Here is a 7,775-nt window from a genome sequence, read left to right on the forward strand (position 1 = left end):
CACCCTAACCTACACATCTTTGGACACTAAGGGACAATTTAGCACGGCCAATCCACCCTAACCTACACATCTTTGGGACACTAAGGGACAATTTAGCATGGCCAATCCACCCTAACCTACACATCTTTGGACACTAAGGGACAATTTAGCATAGCCAATCCCCCCTAACCTTCACATCTTTGGGACACTAAGGGACAATTTAGCATGGCCAATCCACCCTAACCTACACATCTGGGAGGAAAGCAGAGCACCTGGAGGAAACCCACGCAGACACGGGGAGAATGTGCAGACTCCCACACAGACAGTGTGGAGTACAGGGGTAATCTTCACCGAGACAAGACACCAGTTAGGCCTCAGCTGGAACATTGTGTACAGTTTAAGGATACGTCAACTGCTGTTTTGGGATTTGAATCCATGTCTCCAAGGGTGTTCGTCTGGGTTCCTGGCTCAGTGATGTTACAACACAGAAAAAACACAGAGGATAGGAGCAGGAGGAGGCCATTCGGCCCTTCGATCCTGCTCTGGCCCCCCCCCCCCCATCACCATCATGGCTGATCGTCCAACTCAATCCTGCTGTCTCCCCATAACCTGTGACCCCCGTTTGCCCCCCCAAATCCACCCTCTGTTGAAGACATCCAACGTTTTGGCATCAACTCCTTCCCGTGGGAATGAATTCCACAGGTTCACCGGGTGAGGGAATGTCTCCTCATCTCCGTCCTAAATGGTCTACACCCCTCCGATCCTCAGACCCTCTGGTTCTGGACTCCCCCACCCCCTCATCGGGAACATCCTCCCTGCGTCTACCCCTGTCCAGCCCTGTTAGAATTTGATAAATCTCTGTGAGATTCCCCCCTCTGAACTCCAGTGAAAACAATCCTAACCTCGTCAATCTCTCCTTGTACATCCGTCCCCCGGGAATCAGCCTGGGAAACCCTTCGCCGCGACTCCCTCCAGAGCGAGAACATCCTTCATCGGAAAAGGAGATCCCAAAACTGCCCACAATACTCTCGGTGTGGCCTCACCGAGGCCCCCTGTCATAATCACAACAACACATCCCTGTTCCTGTACTCCAAACCTCTCGCAATGAAGGTTAACATACAATTGGGTAACTAGTCTAACATTTCAATATCAGGGGGTCAGTGCTGAGGGAGTGCCGCACTGTGTGGGGAGGGTCGGTGCTGAGGGAGCGCCGCACTGTGTGTGGGGAGGGTCAGTGCTGAGGGAGCGCCGCACTGTGTGGGGAGGGTCAGTGCTGAGGGAGCGCCGCACTGTGTGGGGAGGGTCGGTGCTGAGGGAGCGCCGCACTGTGTGTGGGGAGGGTCAGTGCTGAGGGAGCGCCGCACTGTGTGGGGAGGGTCGGTGCTGAGGGAGCGCCGCACTGTGTGTGGGGAGGGTCGGTGCTGAGGGAGCGCCGCACTGTGTGTGGGGAGGGTCAGTGCTGAGGGAGCGCCGCACTATGTGGGGAGGGTCGGTGCTGAGGGAGCGCCGCACTGTGTGTGGGAAGGGTCAGTGCCGAGGGAGCGCCGCACTGTGTGGGGAGGGTCGGTGCTGAGGGAGCGCCGCACTGTGTGGGGAGGGTCGGTGCTGAGGGAGCCCCGCACTGTGTGGGGAGGGTCAGTGCTGAGGGAGCGCCGCACTGTGTGGGGAGGGTCAGTGCTGAGGGAGCGCCGCACTGTGTGGGGAGGGTCGGTGCTGAGGGAGCGCCGCACTGTGTGGGGAGGGTCAGTGCTGAGGGAGCGCCGCACTGTGTGGGGAGGGTCGGTGCTGAGGGAGCGCCGCACTGTGTGGGGAGGGTCAGTGCTGAGGGAGCGCCGCACTGTGTGGGGAGGGTCAGTGCTGAGGGAGCGCCGCACTGTGTGGGGAGGGTCAGTGCTGAGGGAGCGCCGCACTGTGTGGGGAGGGTCAGTGCTGAGGGAGCGCCGCACTGTGTGGGGAGGGTCAGTGCTGAGGGAGCGCCGCACTGTGTGGGGAGGGTCAGTGCTGAGGGAGCGCCGCACTGTGTGGGGAGGGTCAGTGCTGAGGGAGCGCCACACTGTGTGTGGGGAGGGTCAGTGCTGAGGGAGCGCCGCACTGTGTGGGGAGGGTCAGTGCTGAGGGAGCGCCGCACTGTGTGGGGAGGGTTGGTGCTGAGGGAGCCCCGCACTGTGTGTGGGGAGGGTCGGTGCTGAGGGAGCGCCGCACTGTGTGGGGAGGGTCCGTGCTGAGGGAGCCCCGCACTGTGTGGGGAGGGTCCGTGCTGAGGGAGCGCCGCACTGTGTGGGGAGGGTTGGTGCTGAGGGAGCGCCGCACTGTGTGTGGGGAGGGTCGGTGCTGAGGGAGCGCCGCACTGTGTGGGGAGGGTCAGTGCTGAGGGAGCGCCGCACTGTGTGGGGAGGGTCAGTGCTGAGGGAGCGCCGCACTGTGTGTGGGGAGGGTCAGTGCTGAGGGAGCGCCGCACTGTGTGGGGAGGGTTGGTGCTGAGGGAGCGCCGCACTGTGTGTGGGGAGGGTCGGTGCTGAGGGAGCGCCGCACTGTGTGGGGAGGGTCGGTGCTGAGGGAGCGCCGCACTGTGTGGGGAGGGTCCGTGCTGAGGGAGCCCCGCACTGTGTGGGGAGGGTCGGTGCTGAGGGAGCGCCGCACTGTGTGGGGAGGGTCGGTGCTGAGGGAACGCCGCACTGTGTAGGGAGGGTCGGTGCTGAGGGAGCGCCGCACTGTGTGTGGGGAGGGTCGGTGCTGAGGGAGCGCCGCACTGTGTGGGGAGGGTCAGTGCTGAGGGAGCGCCGCACTGTGTGGGGAGGGTCGGTGCTGAGGGAGCGCCGCACTGTGTGGGGAGGGTCAGTGCTGAGGGAGCGCCGCACTGTGTGGGGAGGGTCAGTGCTGAGGGAGCGCCGCACTGTGTGGGGAGGGTCGGTGCTGAGGGAGCGCCGCACTGTGTGGGGAGGGTCAGTGCTGAGGGAGCGCCGCACTGTGTGGGGAGGGTCAGTGCTGAGGGAGCGCCGCACTGTGTGGGGAGGGTCGGTGCTGAGGGAGCGCCGCACTGTGTGTGGGGAGGGTCAGTGCTGAGGGAGCGCCGCACTGTGTGGGGAGGGTCGGTGCTGAGGGAGCGCCGCACTGTGTGTGGGGAGGGTCGGTGCTGAGGGAGCGCCGCACTGTGTGTGGGGAGGGTCAGTGCTGAGGGAGCGCCGCACTATGTGGGGAGGGTCGGTGCTGAGGGAGCGCCGCACTGTGTGTGGGAAGGGTCAGTGCCGAGGGAGCGCCGCACTGTGTGGGGAGGGTCAGTGCTGAGGGAGCGCCGCACTGTGTGGGGAGGGTCGGTGCTGAGGGAGCCCCGCACTGTGTGGGGAGGGTCAGTGCTGAGGGAGCGCCGCACTGTGTGGGGAGGGTCAGTGCTGAGGGAGCGCCGCACTGTGTGGGGAGGGTCGGTGCTGAGGGAGCGCCGCACTGTGTGGGGAGGGTCAGTGCTGAGGGAGCGCCGCACTGTGTGGGGAGGGTCGGTGCTGAGGGAGCGCCGCACTGTGTGGGGAGGGTCAGTGCTGAGGGAGCGCCGCACTGTGTGGGGAGGGTCAGTGCTGAGGGAGCGCCGCACTGTGTGGGGAGGGTCAGTGCTGAGGGAGCGCCGCACTGTGTGGGGAGGGTCAGTGCTGAGGGAGCGCCGCACTGTGTGGGGAGGGTCAGTGCTGAGGGAGCGCCGCACTGTGTGGGGAGGGTCAGTGCTGAGGGAGCGCCGCACTGTGTGTGGGGAGGGTCAGTGCTGAGGGAGCGCCGCACTGTGTGGGGAGGGTCAGTGCTGAGGGAGCGCCGCACTGTGTGGGGAGGGTTGGTGCTGAGGGAGCCCCGCACTGTGTGTGGGGAGGGTCGGTGCTGAGGGAGCGCCGCACTGTGTGGGGAGGGTCCGTGCTGAGGGAGCCCCGCACTGTGTGGGGAGGGTCCGTGCTGAGGGAGCGCCGCACTGTGTGGGGAGGGTTGGTGCTGAGGGAGCGCCGCACTGTGTGTGGGGAGGGTCGGTGCTGAGGGAGCGCCGCACTGTGTGGGGAGGGTCAGTGCTGAGGGAGCGCCGCACTGTGTGGGGAGGGTCAGTGCTGAGGGAGCGCCGCACTGTGTGTGGGGAGGGTCGGTGCTGAGGGAGCGCCGCACTGTGTGGGGAGGGTCGGTGCTGAGGGAGCGCCGCACTGTGTGGGGAGGGTCCGTGCTGAGGGAGCCCCGCACTGTGTGGGGAGGGTCGGTGCTGAGGGAGCGCCGCACTGTGTGGGGAGGGTCGGTGCTGAGGGAACGCCGCACTGTGTAGGGAGGGTCGGTGCTGAGGGAGCGCCGCACTGTGTGTGGGGAGGGTCGGTGCTGAGGGAGCGCCGCACTGTGTGGGGAGGGTCAGTGCTGAGGGAGCGCCGCACTGTGTGGGGAGGGTCGGTGCTGAGGGAGCGCCGCACTGTGTGGGGAGGGTCAGTGCTGAGGGAGCGCCGCACTGTGTGGGGAGGGTCAGTGCTGAGGGAGCGCCGCACTGTGTGGGGAGGGTCGGTGCTGAGGGAGCGCCGCACTGTGTGGGGAGGGTCAGTGCTGAGGGAGCGCCGCACTGTGTGCGGAGGGTCAGTGCTGAGGGAGTGCCGCACTGTGTGGGGAGGGTCGGTGCTGAGGGAGCGCCGCACTGTGTGGGGAGGGTCAGTGCTGAGGGAGCCCCGCACTGTGTGGGGAGGGTCGGTGCTGAGGGAGCGCCGCACTGTGTGGGGAGGGTCGGTGCTGAGGGAGCCCCGCACTGTGTGTGGGGAGGGTCAGTGCTGAGGGAGCGCCGCACTGTGTGTGGGGAGGGTCAGTGCTGAGGGAGCACCGCACTGTGTGGGGAGGGTCGGTGCTGAGGGAGCGCCGCACTGCGGGAGGGTCAGTGCTGAGGGAGCGCCGCACTGTGTGTGGGGAGGGTCAGTGCTGAGGGAGCGCCGCACTGTGTGTGGGGAGGGTCAGTGCTGAGGGAGCGCCGCACTGTGTGGGGAGGGTCGGTGCCGAGGGAGCGCCGCACTGTGGGGAGGGTCAGTGCTGAGGGAGCACCGCACTGTGTGGGGAGGGTCGGTGCCGAGGGAGCGCCGCACTGTGTGGGGAGGGTCGGTGCTGAGGGAGCGCCGCACTGTGGGGAGGGTCAGTGCTGAGGGAGCACCGCACTGTGTGGGGAGGGTCAGTGCTGAGGGAGCGCCGCACTGTGTGGGGAGGGTCGGTGCTGAGGGAGCGCCGCACTGTGGATCTTACTGCCCTCAGTCCGCTGCTGGCTGTGTATCCGCCGGGATTTGTGAAGCTTCAGGAATTGGTTTGCTGTTTATTCCACAGCATTTTAACCTGTTTCTCTCCCACTCTGTCCATACAGGAGGGAAGCTTTACCTCTGGGAGTCTGTCAGGTAGGGTACAACCTCTTTGTCTGGTTAACAAGTATCGCACTGACCTTGAACTGGGATCTAGGCTTCCACCGTCACCTGTGGGGCTGTGGGAATTCTGCGGGATGGGGGCAACTCCCTGGGAGAATGATCCCAGCATCTCCGACCCAATCCTGTGGCTAAAATCCCTCATCCCTGGAGCTTTCCTGGTGAATCTCGCCCCATAACCTCTGGAAGACTCTCTGGATCACCCAAATCTGTCCTAATCCCGTTCCCCGCAATCCGATATTCCCGTCTCCCAATCCTGTCCTGATCCCGTTCCTCCGCAATCGGATATTCCCGTCTCCCAATCCTGCCCTGATCCCGTTCCCCGCAATCCGATACTCCCGTCTCCCAATCCTGCCCTGATCCCGTTCCCCGCAATCCGATATTCCCGTCTCCCAATCCTGTCCTAATCCCATTCCCCCTCTCTCCGATACTCCCGTCTCCCAATCCTGTCCTGATCCCGTTCCCCGCAATCCGATACTCCCGTCTCCCAATCCTGCCCTGATCCCGTTCCCCGCAATCCGATATTCCCGTCTCCCAATCCTGTCCTAATCCCGTCCCCCTCTCTCCGATACTCCCGTCTCCCAACCCTGTCCTGATCCCGTTCCCCGCAATCCGATATTCCCATCTCCCAATCCTGTCCTGTTCCCGTTCCCCGCAATCCGATATTCCCATCTCCCAATCCTGTCCTGATCCCGTTCCCCTCGCTCTGACATTCCCGTCTCCCAATCCTGTCCTGTTCCCGTTCCCCTCGCTCTGATATTCCCGTCTCCCAATCCTGTCCTGATCCCGTTCCCCTCGCTCTGACATTCCCGTCTCCCAATCCTGTCCTGTTCCCGTTCCCCTCGCTCTGATATTCCCGTCTCCCAATCCTGTCCTGTTCCCGTTCCCCTCGCTCTGATATTCCCGTCTCCCAATCCTGTCCTAATCCCGTCCCCTCAATCCGATATTCCCGTCTCCCAATCCTGTCCTGATCCCATTCCCATCGCTCCAATATTCCCATATTCCAGTCCTGTGCTGATCCTGTCCCCATCGCTCCGATATTCCCGTATCCCAATCCTGCCCTGATCCCACCCCCCTCAATCCCATAATCCCAACAAAGAACAGTACAGCACAGGAACAGGCCCTTCGGCCCTCCAAACCTGTGCTGATTGCCCTAATTAAACTAAAAAATATTAGAACTTACTCCGTATCCCTCTATTTCCTCGCTCTTCATCTACCTATCCAGCCGCCTCTTCAATGTTACTGATGTCCCTCCTTCCACCACCTCCTCTGGTAGCACGTTCCAGGCACCCACTGCTCTCTGTGTGAAAACCTCCCCCCGCACATCTCCCTAAAACATTCCTCTCTCACCTTGAACCTGTGTCCGCTTGTAACTGACACTTCCACCCTGGGAAATAGCTGCTCTGACCCTCCATCCTGCCTATGCCTGCCATCATTTCGTAGACCTCTATCAGGTCTCCCCTCAGCCTCCGTCTTTCCAGTGAAAACAATCCTAGTTTATTCAACCTCTCCTCATATCCGACACCCTCAAGTCCAGGCAACATCCTGGTGAACTTTCTTTGCACTCTCTCCAAAGCTTCCACATCCTTCTGGTAGTGTGGTGACCAGAACTGCACACAATACTCAAGTCTTTTTCCCAGGGTTGGGGAATCGAGAACTTGGGAGCGTAAGTTTGAGTTAAGAGGGGAAAGAATGAGAGTCATAGAGGTTTACAGCTTGGAAACAGGCCCTTTGGCCCAACTTGTCCATCCTGCCCCTTTTTTGGCCATGCTAAATTGCCCCTTAGTGTCCAAAGATGTGTAGGTTAGGGTGGATTGGCCGTGCTAAATTGTCCCTTAGTGTCCAAAGATGTGTAGGTCAGAGTGGATTGGCCGTGCTAAATTGTCCCTTAGGTCCAAAGATGTGTAGGTTAAGGTGGATTGGCCGTGCTAAATTGTCCCTTAGTGTCCCAAAGATGTGTAGGTTAGGGTGGATTGGCCGTGCTAAATTGTCCCTTAGGTCCAAAGATGTGTAGGTTAAGGTGGATTGGCCGTGCTAAATTGTCCCTTAGGTCCAAAGATGTGTAGGTTAAGGTGGATTGGCCGTGCTAAATTGTCCCTTAGTGTCCCAAAGATGTGTAGGTTAGGGAGGATTGGCCATGCTAAATTGTCCCTTAGTGTCCCAAAGATGTGTAGGTTAGGGTGGATTGGCCGTGCTAAATTGTCCCTTAGTGTCCAAAGATGTGTAGGTTAGGGTGGATTGGCCATGCTAAATTGTCCCTTAGTGTCCAAAGATGTGTAGGTTAGGGTGGATTGGCCATGCTAAATTGTCCCTTAGTGTCCAAAGATGTGTAGGTTAGGGTGGATTGGCCATGCTAAATTGTCCCTTAGTGTCCAAAGATGTGTAGGTTAGGGTGGA

The sequence above is a fragment of the Carcharhinus amblyrhynchos genome, unplaced genomic scaffold, assembly GCF_965287045.1.
Source record: "Carcharhinus amblyrhynchos unplaced genomic scaffold, sCarAmb.v2.hapA chromosome_280, whole genome shotgun sequence".
Classification (NCBI taxonomy): domain Eukaryota; kingdom Metazoa; phylum Chordata; class Chondrichthyes; order Carcharhiniformes; family Carcharhinidae; genus Carcharhinus; species Carcharhinus amblyrhynchos.